The 18,245-nt window shown below is 46.3% G+C and overlaps 1 protein-coding gene across 1 annotated transcript in view; it reads right to left on the reverse strand.

Moving 5' to 3' along the window:
* LOC142657923 (flavin-containing monooxygenase 5-like) overlaps positions 1–14,882 on the reverse strand; it is an 87,961-nt gene extending 73,079 nt beyond the window's left edge. Inside the window, exon 1 of the mRNA XM_075833465.1 lies at positions 14,819–14,882. The gene's annotated coding sequence lies outside the window, so the exon portion shown is untranslated. The remainder of the gene's footprint in view (positions 1–14,818) is intronic.
* Positions 14,883–18,245: the final 3,363 nt, after the last annotated feature.

Consider the following 18,245-nt stretch of genomic DNA (forward strand, 5'->3'; position numbering starts at 1 on the left):
CGCAAGAATAAGAAGCCGGAAAACTTCCGCGCCTAAGTGATCATCGGGGAGGTCACTTGGGCGCACAGGTATTTCCCGTTAATGTGAAACGCAATAAAATTTTGCTTCCCTTTCAGGTCTCGTTTGCTGGCCGTTCTGCCACGGGCAGTGCTTTCGTGGATTCTGGCTCATCTGCTAATATCATGTCTTTGGAATTTGCTATGTCTCTAAAGATGCCTTGTATTGATTTACCTTATCCTATCCCTGTAGTAGGAATCGACTCAACCCCCCTTGCTAATGGTTATTTTACTCAGCATACTCCTGTTTTTGAACTCCTGGTTGGCTCCATGCATTTGGAGCAGTGCTCTGTACTGGTGATGCAGGGATTATCGTCTGATCTGGTATTAGGTCTTCCCTGGTTGCAGCTGCATAATCCCACGTTTGATTGGAATACTGGGGATCTCACCAAATGGGGTAATGAATGTCTTATGTCATGTCTTTCTGTTAACTCTATTTCTCCCCGGGAGGAGGTAAACACGCTTCCTGAGTTTGTTCAGGACTTCGCCGATGTGTTTTCTAAGGAGGCCTCCGAGGAGTTGCCCCCCCATAGAGATTACGATTGCGCTATCGATTTGGTGCCTGGTGCCAAGCTTCCTAAGGGTAGGATATTTAATCTTTCATGTCCTGAACGTGAAGCGATGAGGGTGTATATCCAAGAATGCCTGGCCAAGGGTTTCATTCGCCCCTCGACTTCTCCTGTAGGTGCTGGCTTCTTCTTCGTGGGGAAGAAGGATGGTGGTCTTAGGCCGTGCATTGATTATCGTAACCTGAATAAGGTCACCGTAAGGAACCAGTACCCACTTCCTTTGATTCCGGATCTTTTTAATCAGGTTCAGGGAGCCCAATGGTTTTCTAAGTTCGATCTACGGGGGGCATATAACCTTATCCGCATCAAAGAGGGGGATGAGTGGAAAACTGCGTTCAACACACCCGAGGGTCATTTCGAATACCTGGTCATGCCCTTTGGGTTGTGTAATGCCCCTGCTGTCTTCCAGAATTTTATTAATGAAATCCTGAGAGAGTACCTGGGTAATTTTCTTGTTGTGTACCTTGATGACATACTGGTGTTTTCCAAGGACTGGTCCTCCCACGTGGAGCATGTCAGGAAGGTGCTCCAGGTCCTTCGGGAGAATAATCTGTTTGCTAAGACTGAAAAATGTGTCTTTGGGGTACAGGAGATACCATTTTTAGGGCAAATCCTCACTCCTCATGAATTCCGCATGGACCCTGCCAAGGTTCAAGCTGTGGCGGAATGGGTCCAACCTGCCTCCCTTAAGGCGTTACAGTGTTTTTTAGGGTTCGCCAACTATTACAGGAGATTTATTGCCAACTTCTCGGTCGTCGCTAAGCCTCTTACGGACCTTACCCGCAAGGGTGCCGATGTCCTCCATTGGTCCCCTGAGGCCGTCCAGGCCTTTGAGACTCTCAAGAAGTGCTTTATCTCGGCCCCCGTGCTGATTCAGCCCAACCAAGAGGAGCCATTTATTGTGGAGGTTGACGCTTCCGAGGTGGGAGTGGGGGCCGTCTTGTCCCAGGGTACCAGCTCCCTCACCCATCTCCGCCCCTGTGCTTACTTCTCTAGGAAGTTTTCGCCCACGGAGAGTAACTATGATATTGGCAACCGCGAACTTCTAGCCATTAAATGGGCTTTTGAGGAGTGGCGGCACTTCCTGGAGGGGGCCAGACACCAGGTAACGGTCCTTACGGATCACAAGAATCTGGTTTTCCTAGAATCGGCCCGGAGGCTTAATCCTAGACAAGCTCGGTGGGCACTATTCTTTACCAGATTTAATTTCTTGGTTACCTATAGGGCTGGGTCCAAGAATATTAAGGCTGACGCTCTGTCACGTAGTTTCATGGCCAATCCTCCTTCCGAGAAGGATCCTGCTTGTATTTTACCCCCTGGTATAATCGTCTCTGCCACGGATTCTGATTTAGCTTCTGATATCGCGGCTGATCAGGGTACAGCTCCCGGGAACGTCCCTGGGGACAAACTGTTTGTTCCCCTGCAATACCGGCTGAGGGTACTCAGGGAAAACCATGACTCCGCTCTATCTGGTCATCCTGGCATCTTGGGCACCAAACACCTCATTACCAGAAACTATTGGTGGCCTGGGTTGCCTAAAGATGTTAGGGCTTACGTCGCCGCTTGTGAGGTTTGCGCTAGGTCCAAAACCCCTAGGTCCCGACCTGCGGGCCTACTACGTTCCTTGCCCATTCCCCAGAGACCTTGGACCCATATCTCCATGGATTTTATCACCGATTTGCCTCCATCTCAGGGCAAGTCGGTGGTGTGGGTGGTAGTCGACCGCTTCAGCAAGATGTGCCACTTTGTGCCCCTTAAGAAGCTACCTAACGCCAAGACGTTAGCTTCTTTGTTTGTGAAACACATCCTGCGTCTCCATGGGGCCCCAGTCAATATCGTTTCTGACAGAGGGGTACAATTTGTTTCCTTATTTTGGAGAGCTTTTTGTAAAAAGTTGGAGATTGATCTGTCCTTCTCCTCCGCCTTCCATCCCGAAACTAATGGCCAAACGGAAAGGACCAACCAATCCCTGGAACAATATTTAAGGTGTTTCATCTCTGACTGTCAATTCGATTGGGTCTCATTCCTTCCCCTTGCTGAATTTTCCCTGAATAACCGGGTCAGTAACTCGTCAGGGGTCTCCCCGTTTTTCTGTAATTTCGGGTTTAACCCAAGGTTCTCCTCCGTCTCCCCTGGTTGTTCCAATAATCCTGAGGTAGAGGAGGTTCATCGGGAACTGTGCACTGTCTGGGCCCAGGTTCAGAAGAACCTAGAGGCGTCCCAGAGCGCACAAAAGATTCAGGCGGATAGTAGACGTTCTGCTAACCCCCGGTTTGTCGTCGGGGATTTGGTCTGGTTGTCGTCCAGGAACTTGCGCCTTAAGGTCCCGTCCAGGAAGTTTGCTCCCCGATTTATTGGACCTTATAAGATCATTGAAGTCCTCAACCCTGTATCCTTCCGTCTGGAGCTCCCCCCATCCTTTCGCATACATGACGTCTTCCATGCCTCCCTCCTTAAACGCTGCTCCCCGTCCTGGTCCCCCTCGAGGAAACCTCCTGTTCCCGTTCTCACCCCTGAGGGGGTGGAATTCGAGGTGGCCAAGATTATGGACAGTAGGATGGTCCAGGGCTCCCTCCAGTACCTGGTCCATTGGAGAGGATACGGGCCGGAGGAGAGGACTTGGGTACCTGCCCGTGATGTTCACGCTGGGGTATTGATCAGGAGGTTCCACCTCCTCTTCCCCACTAAACCGGGTCCCCTTAGTAAGGGTCCGGTGGCCCCTCATAAAAGGGGGAGTACTGTTAGGGATCTGCCAGGTACTTCATCTAGCTATTCTCCTGGGATTAATCAATCCACACCTGAGGCCAGACCTGTTCGACTGACACCATCTCCCACCAACCAGGGTGGCAGGCTCAGGAGTGGGAGAGCCTATCGCGGCCTGGTCTGTCGGAGTTAGCTCCGCCCCCTGCCCTTTATTACCTGCCCTGTGCTCTCCCTCAGTGCTTGTAATTCTTTTGGATTCCTGGCCCCACTGCTGCTTGCTCCAGCCTGCTTCTGCCGTGCTTCTGCCTTGCTGCAGTTCTGCTTGACCTGCTTTGCATTGCCCCTGGCTTGCTTCTGTCTCCGTGCCCGCTCGGGTGTACTCACTTCGTCCTGGTCCTGACTGTTCGTTCGCCGCCCCGTTTCCTCGTGGCGTTCCGTGGCTACTGCCCCTTCCCTTGCGTGTCCCCTGTTTGTCTTCCTGTGCACTTAGCCAGCGTAGGGACCGCCGCCCAGTTGTACCTCGTCGCCTAGGGCGAGTCGTTGCAAGTAGGCAGGGACAGGGCGGTGGGTAGATTAGGGCTCACTTTCCCTTCACCTCCTTCCTGCCATTACAACACCACCGCCTTTCCTATTTGTCCTGTCTTTCCGAAACAGTGTCTTTCCGAAACAGTGTGGCCATTTTTATCTTCAATGTTGTTTTGTAACAAAAGGAACTCCTTATCCTGTTGCCTAATCCTCTCCGCACAGTAGATTTCTCTCCCACCAATATAGTCCCCCTCTCTAACCTAACTACCCCTTTATTTTCTACATTGAACTCCCTCCTCAGCCCCAATTTAAATACTCTGACACCCCTGCTAGAATTCTCTCCCCCAGTACAACGGACCCCTTTCATTCAGGTGCAAATCTGTAGAATACAGTTTGTACCCTCAATGAAAAATCAGCCCAGCGCTCTAGGAACCCAAAGCCTTCTCCTCTACACCAAGACTTAAGTTGTTCAGATCCTTACGCTTGGTCATTTTTTCTGCATCCAACACATCAACTTCAAGAACTGACTGTTCACTTGCTGCCTAATATATTCCACCCCTTGACAGGCACCATTGTATCGAGATAATCAATGTTATTCACTTCACCTGTTAGTGGTTTTAATGTCATGGCTGAAAAAGGCTCAGATACTTCTGAGATGTAAATATTCCCTCTAAGGCCCTATTCACACGACAGGGATTCTCAGCCGTGTGACGGCCATTCTTTGAACAGGCGTCACACGGCCGCAGTAGGAACAATAGACCTCAAATGGGGCTATTCACACGGCTGATTTTTTGACATGCCCTATTTTGGGCCGTTCTCCCAGCCGCACGGATCCCATAGAAGTCTATGGGGCCGTGTAAAGAACGTCTGTCACTCGGATGTGATCCGAGTGACAGCCATGTATTCTGCCGCTCGCGAAGTGCATGTGAGGAGGAGGGTATTTTGTTTCTCCCTGTAGGAGCGGAACCCCTAATCCCCAGCCACAGCATTGCCGAATCTGTGGCCGGGGATTCTGCTCCAGGAGAAGTCATTGACCTCACTGTCCATATATGTTTGGTGGCTTTAACCATGGCATTGTTATAGGAAGCCAACTATTTAGTCAGTTTGTCAAATTTCTATAGCTGCATCGGTCACTTTGTGGGTATGTTCACACGCTTAACAAAAAACGGCTGAAAATACGGAGCTCTTTTCAAGGGAAAACAGCTACTGATTTTCAGACATTTTTTAAGCAACTAGCGTTTTTCGTGGCGTATTCTATGGCCGTTTTTGGAGCTGTTTTTCTATAGAGTCAATGAAAAACGGCTCCAAAAAGTCTCAAGAAGGGACATGCACTTTTTACGGAGCATCATTTTACACGCCGTTTTTTGAAAATGAGGTGTAAAAAAACGCCACTTCGGAACAGAACACGGTATTTCCCATTGAAATCAATGGGCAGATGTTTGTAGGTGTTCTGCTTCCGATTTTTCAGCCGTTTTTCGGGAAGTTTACGGCCTGAAAAACTGCTGAAAATAGACAGTGTGAACATACCCTGAGTGCGGTTATCGTAAAGTGAAGATATCTACAAACATCAACAGCTCATGTGCCAAACAACAGTCCAAACAAAATCACAGAACAGGACATTCGACTGTATTAGCAGTTAGAACATAAAAATTATCTTTGTGTGCAATGTTTATTGCCAAGTTCTAAACGGTCTATGAAAGCGAAGTCAGCAAAAAGTGTTCATGAGGATCTTTAGGCTGGGTTCACACTGAGTTTTTTGCAGGCAGGAAATCTGCCTCAAAATTCTGTTTGGAATTTTGAGGCAGATTTTGCTCTGCCTGCACGCCGATTTTCGCGGCGTTTTTCACTGTTTTGAACAGGTATCTAAAATGTCTAGTGAAGAGAGATCTTCATGCTAGCCAAGCCTTGCATTTTTTCCTCCCTCTTGCAATGTTTTGGTTTGCTTTTTCTCTTCTTTTTGGAGCACATAATAGGAAAAAGTTGTTGATACCTATGTGTATATGGGTACATACATATACATGCAAAACTATACCTCACAGGCTCAATGTTTCACTACAGGGAAAAAGTTGCAGACGGCTGGTGACGATCGGAAGAACTCTTTTCCCGGATTGAGACACACTTAGGGCTTATTCAGACGAACGTGATATACGTCCGCGCAACGCGTGTGATTTTCAAGCACCTCGCACGGACCTATATTAGTCTATGGGTCAGTTCAGACAGTCCGTGATTTTCACGCAGCATGTGTCCGCTGTGTAAAACTCAGGACATGTCCGTTCTTTGTGCGTATTTCGCGGATCACGCACCCATTGAAGTCAATGGGTGCGTGAAAATCACGCGCACCACACGGAAGCACTTCCGTGGGACGCGCGTGATTCGCGCAACAGCAGTCAAAAGTATGAATGAAAATAGAAAAACACCACGTGCTTTTCTGTTTACAAACATACAAACAGCGTGTCATAATGATGGTATCATATGATGATGACACACGGAGCTGTCAAGTGCCTTTTGCGCAAAACGCACATGTTCGTGTGAATCCGGCCTCAGGTCAAGCAGTGATTGTTGTAACATGCAATTTTACTGCGGTTGATTCTTACACCTGGTCACCGTTTTTTTTTAAATATTTTATTAGTTATATTCTTAGTATATGAAATATGTTGTACATTTTTTACTCATAGATTACAAACATATATTTTTACTGTGACCTTTTCACAGTACGGATCATTCACTTAGTTTTTAACCTTTTAATGACCAGCCTATTTTGACCCTTAAAGAGGCTCTGTCACCAGATTTTCAAATCCCTATCTCCTATTGCAGGTGATCGGCGCTGCAATGTAGATAACAGTAACGTTTTTCTTTTTCAAAAACGAGCATTTTTTGCCAAGTTATGAGCATTTTTATATTTATGCAAATGAGCCTTTCTTATGGACAACTGGGCGTTTTTAATCTTATTTCCAACTGGGCGTGTATTATGTGCGTACATCTGGGTGTGTTTACTTGTTTTAATAGCTGGGCGTTGTGAATGGAAGTGTTTGATGCTGACGAATCACCCAGCTTCTGGCAGTTCACAGACACAGAGCGTGTCCTCGCTCGTCCGACGCGATGAAGTTCCTGTGGGAGGAAGTGAGTGACGTCACAGCGTGATCTCGCGAGGACACGCTGTGTGTCTGTGCACTGCCAGAAGGCGTTGTGAATGGAAGTGTTTGATGCTGACGAATCACCCAGCTTCTGGCAGTTCACAGACACAGAGCGTGTCCTCGCTCGTCCGACGCGATGAAGTTCCTGTGGGAGGAAGTGAGTGACGTCACAGCGTGATCTCGCGAGGACACGCTGTGTGTCTGTGCACTGCCAGAAGCTGGGTGGTAACGAAGAGAAGGCGATGATGCTGATTCGTCAGCATCATACACTTCCATTCACAACACCCAGCTAGTAAAACAAGTAAACACACCCAGATGTAACGAACACAATACACGCCCAGTTGGAAATAAGATTAAACACGCCCAGTTGTCCATAAGAAAGGCTCATTTGCATAAATATAAAAATGCTCATAACTTGGCCAAAAATGCTCGTTTTTGAAAAAGAAAAACGTTACTGTTCTCTACATTGCAGCGCCGATCACATGCAATAGGAGATAGGGATTTGAAAATCTGGTGACAGAGCCTCTTTAAACAGGGTTATGAAATTATTATTTTATTATTATTTTATTTGTTTTTATATATTTAATTATAAATAAGTAATTCATTACGTCCCCTAATAATTTTTTTTATTAAGGCCTCATGCACACGAACGTGCTTTTGCGGACACAATTCCCCCGAAAATCCACGGGAGAATTGCAGCCCTATACATTTCTATTGGGCCATGCACACGAGCGTGGTTTCCACGGTCCGTGCATGGCCCAGGAGCCTGGACCGCAGAAAGAACAGGCATGTCTTATTACGGCCGTGTTCTGCTCATAGGAAATAATGGACACGGCCATGTGCACGGCCCGCGATTTTCGGGCGGCTCGCAGGTGACACTCCGCTGCCGGCCGACCCGAAAATCACGGCCGTGCACATGGCTACAGTCGTGTGCATGAGGCCTAATACTTACAAAAAAAATTGTGGGCTGTCATTTTTATTAGCATCTGTGTATGTGTCTCTTCAAGACACATACACAGATACTATACGACACATACAGGGCATAGGAGAGTAGAGACGGAGCCGACACTATCTCCTAAGCTGGTGTTGTTTTAACTGAACTATGCATGTTCTGTGGCATGCGCAGTTCACAGCAACATCATAGGAGTGGGGGGTTGGAGAGCTGCTGCATGTTTAGGTGGGGTGGTTGTGCGTGTGGGAGTGGATTTGTGTGTGGGGGGGGTTTGTAGTGTGGGGAGTGGCTGCATGTTGGGGGGGTTTGTGTTGGGGGGAGGGTTTGTGGACTGGCTACATGTTGGTTTGGTGTGGGGGTGGATTTGGCGAAGAGCTTTTTTATGTGTTACTAATGGGGTTTTTGTGTTTGTTTTTTTTTACAGGTATGGTTGTTGAACTACATCGGATTTGACGACAGCTTTTTCTTATTCTCAGTAAAATGGTTTACGAGGGTTGTGTGGGAGTTTTTTTTTATTTCAATAAAATATTTTTTCTGTGTGTCTGTTTTTTTACATTTATTACAACTGCCGTAGTAATGGCCGCTGTCTGATTGTTAGGCTGGATTTACACGAGCGTGCGCATTTTGCGAGCGCAAAAAATGCAGCATTTTGCGCGCGCAAAAGGTACTTAACAGCTCCGTGACTCATCACCATATGATGCGTGGCTGCGTGATTTTTGCGCAGCCGCCATCATTATGACACTCTGTTTGGATGTTTTCATTCATATTTTTTACTGCTGTTGCGCGAATCACGCACGTCACACTTCAATGGGTGCGTGATGCACGAACAACGCACAAATATAGAACATGTCGCGAGTTTTACGCAGCGGACACACGCTGCGTGAAACTCACGGACAGTCTGCGCGGCCCCATAGACTAACATAGGTCCGTGCGGGGCGCGTGAAAATCACGCGCGTTGCACGGATGTATATCACGTTCGTCTAAATAAGCCCTTAGTGTTAGCCGGTGAGAAAGCTAACACTAACCCCCGATATTTACCCCAGTACCCAGTGGCACCAGGTGTACCGGGAAGAGCCTTGTACAATCCAGTACCCGACCATCTGCAGTGATGGTCGGGTACTGGGGCAGCTGCAGGCTGGTATTATTAGAATGGGAAATATAAAAAAAACATTGCCATTCCCACCCTGGTAATGCTAGGCGGCTGATGCTATGTTGCATCTGGCTGGTCATGTAACTGTGCTACCTGTCAACTGAAAAGTCATCCACCACAGGGTCTCCTTCATGACTTTCATCGTTCTCAGCTATTTTGGTGTCCTGTAGCCATAAACAGCACGTTCTTCCGTTCTACAGTCACTTACAAAATGGTGCTGCACAGGGCTAGGCAATTTGAAGACACCTCACCCAGGCTTGTGGCCAAAATAAGGGAGGGGTGGTAAGTGTGGTCACTAGTAGGGAGCGCGTCCCTCCCACTCTTAGGCCTTATTCACACGAACGTGTATTACGTCCGTGCTACGCGCGTGGAAATCACGCTCGTCGCACGGACTTATACAAGTCAATGGGGCCGTTCTGACAGTTCGTGATTTTCACGCAGCGTATTTTTCGCTGTGTAAAACTCACGACATATCCTATACCATACCTCGGAAAAGAGAGACATTTTAAGCCACGCCCCCTAACCACGCTCAATATCCCGCATCAACACATCTAATCACGGCCAGATCCTTCTGAAAATAACACGCGCACATTCTCACTGAGGATCTCTAGACTATTTGGATATCACAGATATTATGGATCAGGTTATATCGTCTTTGTGTTACTTTACCTATCTTGGGTATAACATTTGCTCATCACGGCAGCAGCTGCAGGACAAACCAAAAGGCTGAGAACAATGAAAGTCAAGAGGGAGACCCTGTGGTTGATGACTTTTCAGTTGACAGGTAGCAGAGTTGCATGATGGGGATTTTTTTTTCCAGTTGTGTAACTCTTCTATCGGTCAATGGAAAAATCATCCACCAGAGCCCACCCTGTAGATGGCGCCACACACAGCCCCCCCCTGTAGATGGCGCCACACACAGCCCACCCCCTGTAGATGGCGACACACACAGCCCCCCCTGTAGATGGCGCCACACACAGCCCCCCCTGTAGATGGCGCCACACACAGCCCCGCCTGTAGATGGCGCCACACACAGCCCCCTGTAGATGGCGCCACACACAGCCCCCCCCCCGTAGATGGCGACACACACAGCCCCCCCTGTAGAAGGTTGCCACACACAGCCCCCCTGTACATAGCAACACACAGCCTCCCTGTACATAGCAACACACACAGCCCCCTGTACATAGCGCCACACACAGCCCCCTGTAGATAGCGCCACACACAGCCCCCCCTGTAGATTGTTCAACACAGCCCCCCTGTAGATAGCTCCAGATACAGCCCCCCTGTAGATAGCTCCACACATAGCCCCCCTGTAGATTGCTCCTCACATAGCCCCCTGTAGATAGCGCCACACACAGCCCCCCTGTACTTAGCGCCACACACAGCCCCCCTGTACATAGTGCCACACACAGCCCCCCAGTACATAGCGCCGGACACAGCCCCCCTGTAGATAGCTCCCTGTAGGTAGCACAACACAACCTCCTTACAAGAGGTAGCCGGCCCTACTGCTACCACTCTCCGCTCTGCTTTCACTCACCGTCAGAAGAAGGCAGGAGTCTTGCGGCGGCGTTCTCACTGGTGTCGATGCCGGCCTGGGAGTGGACCAGTCCAGTCACCTGACCTGTCACCTGAACGGTGAGGTCAGGTGACTGGACTGGTCCACTCCCGCATCGATCCCAGTGAGAACACCGCCGCAAGACTCCTGCCTTCTTTTGATCGCTGCTGCAGTCGTCTGGCATGCAGGGCGCCTGTCAGCAGCGATCAGCTATTTTGATACAGCTGCAGCATCCAGCGGGATATTTTGCAGACTGCCCGGGACGGCGGGACATCGGTGAGAAACCGGGATTGTACGGCTGGATCCGGGACGGTTAGGAGGTATGCCTATACTTGCCCGTGTTTCGCGCTCGGCACACGGAAGCACTTCCAGGTGCCGTGCGTGATTCGCGCTACAGTAGTAAAAAAAATGAATGAACACAGAAAAGCACCCCCTGCTTTTATGTTTGTAAACATAAAAACAGAGTGTCATAATGATGCCGTCTGCGTGAAATTCACGCAGCCACGCACCATATACAGATGTCACACTGAACTTTTGCGGACACGTTCGTATGAATAAGGCCTTACAGCAACTGTGAGTCAGGTTGATTTGCCTGATTCACCTTGCTGTAATTATGGGAAGTGCTCCCTTTGGTGGCCAACATAGGAAAACATAAAAAATTATTATGTAATTTTTTTTATTTCCCACCTTGTGGAAGAAAAAAAGATACACCAAAAATTCGAAAAGAAAATAAAAAAAAATATTCTAAAAAAAAGTAACTTGGTAAAGACAAAAAAATTGGCAACAACAAGCAATTTTTTTTTTTTTATTATTTTTTTTTTAAAGGTCGCATTTCAAGATTCTTTACTTTTTGTTTCTGTTGACATTGCCGTATGAGGAGTTGTTCTTTGCGGGCCGAGTTGTATTTTTTAATGGAACCATTTTGTTTATTTTTTTAGTCGGTGGAAAAAAAAGTGTAGTTCCACCATTGTTTTTTGAGTTTTGTTTGAGAGCCACAACACATGTGAACAGAGCCTTATAGGGTCTTATACTGTCCCTTTTCTAGTAAGAAATTAAAAACCATGTATCTTTGATGACTGTTTGACCTCTGGTTATGGCACAGTCATCTTCCACCTCCATAAGGGTATGTTCACACGCTTAACCAAAAACATCTGAAAATACGGAGATGTTTTCAAGGGAAAACAGCCCCTGATTTTCAGTCGTTTTTTGAGCAAATCGCGTTTTTCGCTGCGTTTTTTACGGCCTTTTTGGAGCTGTTTTCAATAGAGCCTATGAGAAAATGGCTCCAAAAACGTCCCAAGAAGTGTCCTGCACTTCTTTTGAAGAGCCGTCATTTTACGCTCCGTATATTTTGACAGTGACGCGTAAAATGACAGCTCGTCTGCACAGAACATCGTAAGACCCATTGCAAGCAATGGGCAGATGTTTGCCGACGTATTGGAGACGTCTTTTCAGGCGTAAGTTGAGGCATAAAATGCCTCCATTACGTCTGAAAAGAGGTCGTGTGCACATACCCTAATTGTTAGCTCACCATAACCTAATAAACTAAGTTTTAACTCCAGAGGGGAGAAAGTGATATCAAAACTAATGGCGGAAAATTTTTGCCTTGAACAAAGAACTGCAAGTATAGGAAGCCTCACTCTGGCTGCTGATATAGTGCTAAAATTGAGAAAATGGCCAAAAAAAATAAACACCATACAAAGTGCATTTTTCATTGTTGAAAATAACGGCACTAACCTCAAAAACACCACAAACTAAAATGGTTTGTATGTAGTGTTTTCTATATTTTCTTATAGACATTAGCCCTTTGCCCGACATATGTCGTAAGTATATGTAATGGAGAGCTAGTGCTTCCCACAAAAATGTTGTATACTTATGACAAATAGATGGCACGGGCTCAGAAGGTGAGCCTGCGCCATCAGCTGCGGGTGTCAGCTACTTGTTACAGCTGACACCCTGCTTTAACGGCAGGAAATGGAGCTAGCTACGATCCAGACGATTAACCCCTTAGATGTTGTGGTCAAAAGCGACTGCGGCATCTAAGGGGTTTGTAGCCAATGGCTGCTACGGCAACCGGAAGCCCAACAATGGCCTCCTGGTCTGCCAAGCACGAAAGCCTATTAGGCCCTGCCCAGAGGTGGAGCCTAGTGGGCTTGCTTTCAGTGTAAGTGTATGTTCACACACACTAATTACGGACGTAATTCGGGCGTTTTTGCCCCGAATTACGTCCGAAAAATGCGGCTTGAAAGCGTTGACAAACATCTGCCCATTGAAAGCAATGGGCTGACATTTGTCTGTTCACACGAGGCGTATATTTACGCGCCGCTGTCAAATGACGGCGCGTAAATAGACGCCCGCATCAAAGAAGTGACCTGTCACTTCTTGGGGCGTAATTGGAGCCGTTATTCATTGACTCCAATGAAAATCAGCGCCAATTACGTCCGTAATGGACGCGGCGTTCAAGCGCCTGCACATGCCGTTACGGCTGAAATTACGGGGAAGTTTTCTCCTGAAAACATCCCCATAATTTCAGCCTTTACGGACGCTGCCGTGTGAACATACCCTAAGGGTATGTTCACACGCACTAATTACGGATGTAATTCGGCCGTTTTTGCCCCGAATTATGTCTGAAAATAGCGCCTCAATAGCGTTGACAAACATCTGGCCGTTGAAAGCAATGGGCAGACGTTTGTCTGTTCACACGAGGCGTATATTTATGCGCCGCTGTCAAATGACGGCGCGTAAATAGACGCCCGCGTCAAAGAAGTGACCTGTCACTTCTTTGGCCGTAATTGGAGCCGTTATTCATTGACTCCAATGAATAGCAGCGCCAATTACGTCCGTAATGGACGCGGCATTCAAGCGCCTGCACATGCCGTTACGGCTGAAATTACGGGGATGTTTTCAGGCGGAAACATCCCCGTAATTTCAGCCGTTACGGACGCTGTCGTGTGAACATACTCTAAGAGTATGTTCACATGGCTTATTTTCAGCTGTTTTTAGGGGCGTAAACACCTCAAAAAATGGCTGGAAAAACCGAAGCTGAAAGCCTCCAAACATCTGCCCATTGATTTCAATGGGGAAAAAAAACGGCATTTCGTTCCGATGGGAATCTTTTTTACGTGGCTGTGTGAAAAATCGGCGCATAAAAAACGCCCCGTAAAAAGAAGTGCATGTCACTTTTTGAACCGTTTTTGGAGCCGTTTTTCATTGTATCACAATAAAACACCTGTGGGGGCAAAATCCTCAATACACCCCTAGATGAATTCCTTGTGGGGTGTAGTTTCCAAATCGTGATGTTTTTTGGGCTGTTCCCTTTGTTTTGGTATTACAAGACCTCCTCTAACCGGACATGGTGCCTAAAATATAATCTAATAAAAAGAAGGCCCCAAAATCCACTAGGTGCCCCTTTGCTTCTGAGGTCTGTGTTTCAGTCCATTATCACACTAAGGCCACATGTGGGATATTTCTAAAAACTGCGGAATCTGGGCATTAAATAATGATTTGTGTTTCTCTGGTAAAACCTTCTGTTTTACAGAAAAAAATGGATAAAATTGAAACGGAGAAGAGGATGCAGCGCTAAGTCAGCCCTGAGGTCCTTCAATCTCAGGATCGGTGGAGTTTCTGGCAGTCAGTTCCCCACGGATTGCAAAATGATGGAAAATCCTTGCAAAATGCCATCACTTTGAGAGAAATAATCCTTTAATTAGGTCTAGTTTCTTACTATCATCTCTACAACTGTTCTCCTTACAGAAACTCTGCACAATATGTAACCTTGCCGTGGTCATCTATTGCTAGAGTAGGTGAAAAGACGACAGTTCTTTCTATTACAGACTGCTCAGCTCATAAGAGGATTCCTGCTTACAGAAAAAGCTGCTTGTCTAACATTGCTTTCTTCCAACAATATGCAGTTATTTACAGACATGAAATACAAGCACATGTATTCTCTTGCCCAGCAAACTTATGGGAATATTTAGTGATCCAGATTTGTTATTTAGCGATCCTCTGGGCATTATGTTCACACTCGCTTGTATAATCTATTATGTAAGTAATTGCGGAGGACACAATATGAAAGTATATCTCTGTATTGAAATACAAGGGCTATTATTGTAACAGCCTTCTTGTAAAGTCAAGTAAGATCCCACAGATATGAAGCAAAATGGAATTAACTTACCTTGAACGGATCACCCCTGAAATAGAGGGAAAAATGTGTTTACTTCTCCCCTTAGAAATAAACTGAAATTTAAAAAAAAAAAGAAAAAGAAGCAGACCTATCCTGCAGAGCAAAGGGCAGAGTGCTGTAGTAAAAAATTAATAGAGGTGACCTTCATGCAGCTAGTCTATACAGTCCAAACTATTATTTTAAAATTGTTGACCCAGAGACGTAGAAAAACAAAGGCAAAAACATTTCTGCCAGAGTACTCAAAGTACTGGAAGAAGAGAAGACAACATTGTTGCCAATGGTAACGTCTACTAATTCCCATAGATCGACATTAGCATAAATAATCTTAACTGGTTAAGCAGCTCGTCATAAGCGGCTGGACGTCGCAACATCATGACGAGCATAGATGTCATGCTGATCAGGAGCAGCCGCACAGCTGGAGCACCACTCTAACCGTAGAGATAAGAGAAATCTCTGCCTTTAACTCTTTAGAGGGATAATGAGAAGGGGACCCTCCTTTGATCGCGTGACCGGGAATCCCTGCAATGCGATTGAGGGACATACCTTATATGGGCAGACAGCCCAGGGTCCATTGAAGGGCTGTCTGACCATATTTCCTGCTGTTAGGGCATACATAGGTATGTCCCAACAACCACCTGCGTACTATCAGTGCACAGGCTAATGTACTGGTATATAGATATAGACAAGTACAGTAAAAGTAAAAAGACCCTTCTCTCACTGCGGGTCGAAACGCTGCCTGTTTGTCACAAGATGTTTTGACAATAAAACCTTTTTGAAGCTTTGGAGACGTGTGCTGTTGTCCTACTGCTTTGTTGTAATATCCACAGGATATGTCATAAATGCCAGATAGATGCAGGTCCCACCTCTCGGACCCGCACCTATCTCTAAAACGGGGCCCCCTAAACCCTGTTCTACCTCTCTGTGTTGCGGCTGAATTGTGTGATGTCCAAACATGATAAATAAAACAGCGTAGCTCGCTGAACTACGCAGTTTCCATAGGTCCCATAGAAATTAATGGTAGTTACGGAATCCGCATAGCTCGCATGCTACATAGATTCCGTAAATGCCTTTCACTATTATGGGAGTTATGGAAACAGTGTCGCTCAGCGAGCTGCGCTGATTTCGTAACTCCCGACAATATAACCAGAAGGTGGCCGGGGAGGCTGAGGGAGCAGAAATGGTAGAGCGGAGTTCTAGAAATATCAGACGTCATAAAAAAATGATAGAAAATAATAAAAGTATACACACAAAAAAAATTATGAAATGCATAGCAAAATCTACTGTTGCTATAACTTTGTGTTTGAATCCGGGGAGTTTACTAATTGATTCTGCTGCTGTAAAATGCCCCATTATATAACAATTCTGCGCTGGAAACAGCCGCCTTCTGGATTATCGGATGCTGGATTAAAGGGATTTATATATATATATATATATATATATATACATATATATATATATATATGTATACAGTGAAGGAAATAAGTATTTGATCCCTTGCTGATTTTGTAAGTTTGCCCACTGTCAAAGTCATGAACCATCTAGAATTTTTAGGCTAGGTTAATTTTATCAGTGAGAGATAGATTATATAAAAAAAAATAAAAAAAATTACATTGTTAAAATTATATATATTTATTTGCATTGTGCACAGAGAAATAAGTATTTGATCCCTTTGGCAAACAAGACTTAATACTTGGTGGCAAAACCCTTGTTGGCACGCACAGCAGTCAGACATTTTTAGTAGTTGATGATGAGGTTTGCACACATGTTAGATGCAATTTTGGCCCACTCCTCTTTGCAGATCATCTGTAAATCATTAAGATTTCGAGGCTGTCGCTTGGCAACTCGGATCTTCAGCTCCCTCCATAAGTTTTCGATGGGATTAAAGAGGCTCTGTCACCAGATTGTGCAACCCCTATCTGCTATTGCAGCAGATAGGCGCTGCAATGTAGATTACAGTAACGTTTTTATTTTTTAAAAACGAGCATTTTTGGCCAAGTTATGACCATTTTCGTATTTATGCAAATGAGGCTCGCAAAAGTACAACTGGGCGTGTTGAAAAGTAAAAGTACAACTGGGCGTGTATTATGTGCCTACATCGGGGCGTGTTTACTACTTTTACTAGCTGGGCGTTGTGTATAGAAGTGTCATCCACTTCTCTTCACAACGCCCAGCTTCTGGCAGTGCAGCACTGTGACGTCACTCACAGGTCCTGCATCGTGTCGGCACCAGAGGCTACAGATGATTCTGCAGCAGCATCGGCGTTTGCAGGTAAGTCGATGTAGCTACTTACCTGCAAATGCTGATGCTGCTGCAGAATCAAGTGTAGCCTCTGGTGCCGACACGATGCAGGACCTGTGAGTGACGTCACAGTGCTGCACTGCCAGAAGCTGGGCGTTGTGAAGAGAAGTGGATGACACTTCTATACACAACGCCCAGCTAGTAATAGTAGTAAACACGCCCCGATGTACGCACATAATACACGCCCAGTTGTACTTTTACTTTTCAACACGCCCAGTTGTACTTTTGCAAGCCTCATTTGCATAAATACGAAAATGGTCATAACTTGGCCAAAAATGCTTGTTTTTTAAAAATAAAAACGTTACTGTAATCTACATTGCAGCGCCGATCTGCTGCAATAGCAGATAGGGGCTGCAAAATCTGGTGACAGAGCCTCTTTAAGGTCTCGAGACTGGCTAGGCCGATCCATGACCTTAATGTGCTTCTTTTTGAGCCACTCCTTTGTTGCCTTGGCTGTATGTTTCGGGTAATTGTCGTGCTGGAAGACCCAGCCACGAGCCATTTTTAATGTCCTGGTGGAGGGAAGGAGGTTGTCAATCAGGATTTGACGGTACATGGCTCCATCCATTCTCCCATTGATGCGGTGAAGTAGTCCTGTGCCCTTAGCAGAGAAACACCCCCAAAACATAATGTTTCCACCTCCATGCTTGACAGTGGGTACGGTGTTCTTTGGGTCATAGGCAGCATTTCTCTTCCTCCAAAAATGGCGAGATGAGTTAATGCCAAAGAGCTCAATTTTAGTCTCATCTGACCGCAGCACCTTCTCCCAATCACTCTCAGAATCATCCAGATGTTCATTTGCAAACTTCAGACGGGCCTGTACATGTGCCTTCTTGAGCAGGGGGACCTTGCGGGCACTGCAGGATTTTAATCCATTATGGTGTAATGTGTTACCAATGGTTTTCTTGGTGACTGTGGTCCCAGCTGCCTTGAGATCATTAACAAGTTCCCCCCGTGTAGTTTTCGGCTGAGCTCTCACCTTCCTCAGGATCAAGGATACCCCACGAGGTGAGATTTTGCATGGAGCCCCAGATCGATGTCGATTGACAGTCATTTTGTATGTCTTCCATTTTCTTACTATTGCACCAACAGTTGTCTCCTTCTCACCCAGCGTCTTACT

This window comes from Rhinoderma darwinii, chromosome 7 (assembly GCF_050947455.1).
Source record: "Rhinoderma darwinii isolate aRhiDar2 chromosome 7, aRhiDar2.hap1, whole genome shotgun sequence".
NCBI classification, from domain to species: Eukaryota; Metazoa; Chordata; class Amphibia; order Anura; family Rhinodermatidae; genus Rhinoderma; species Rhinoderma darwinii.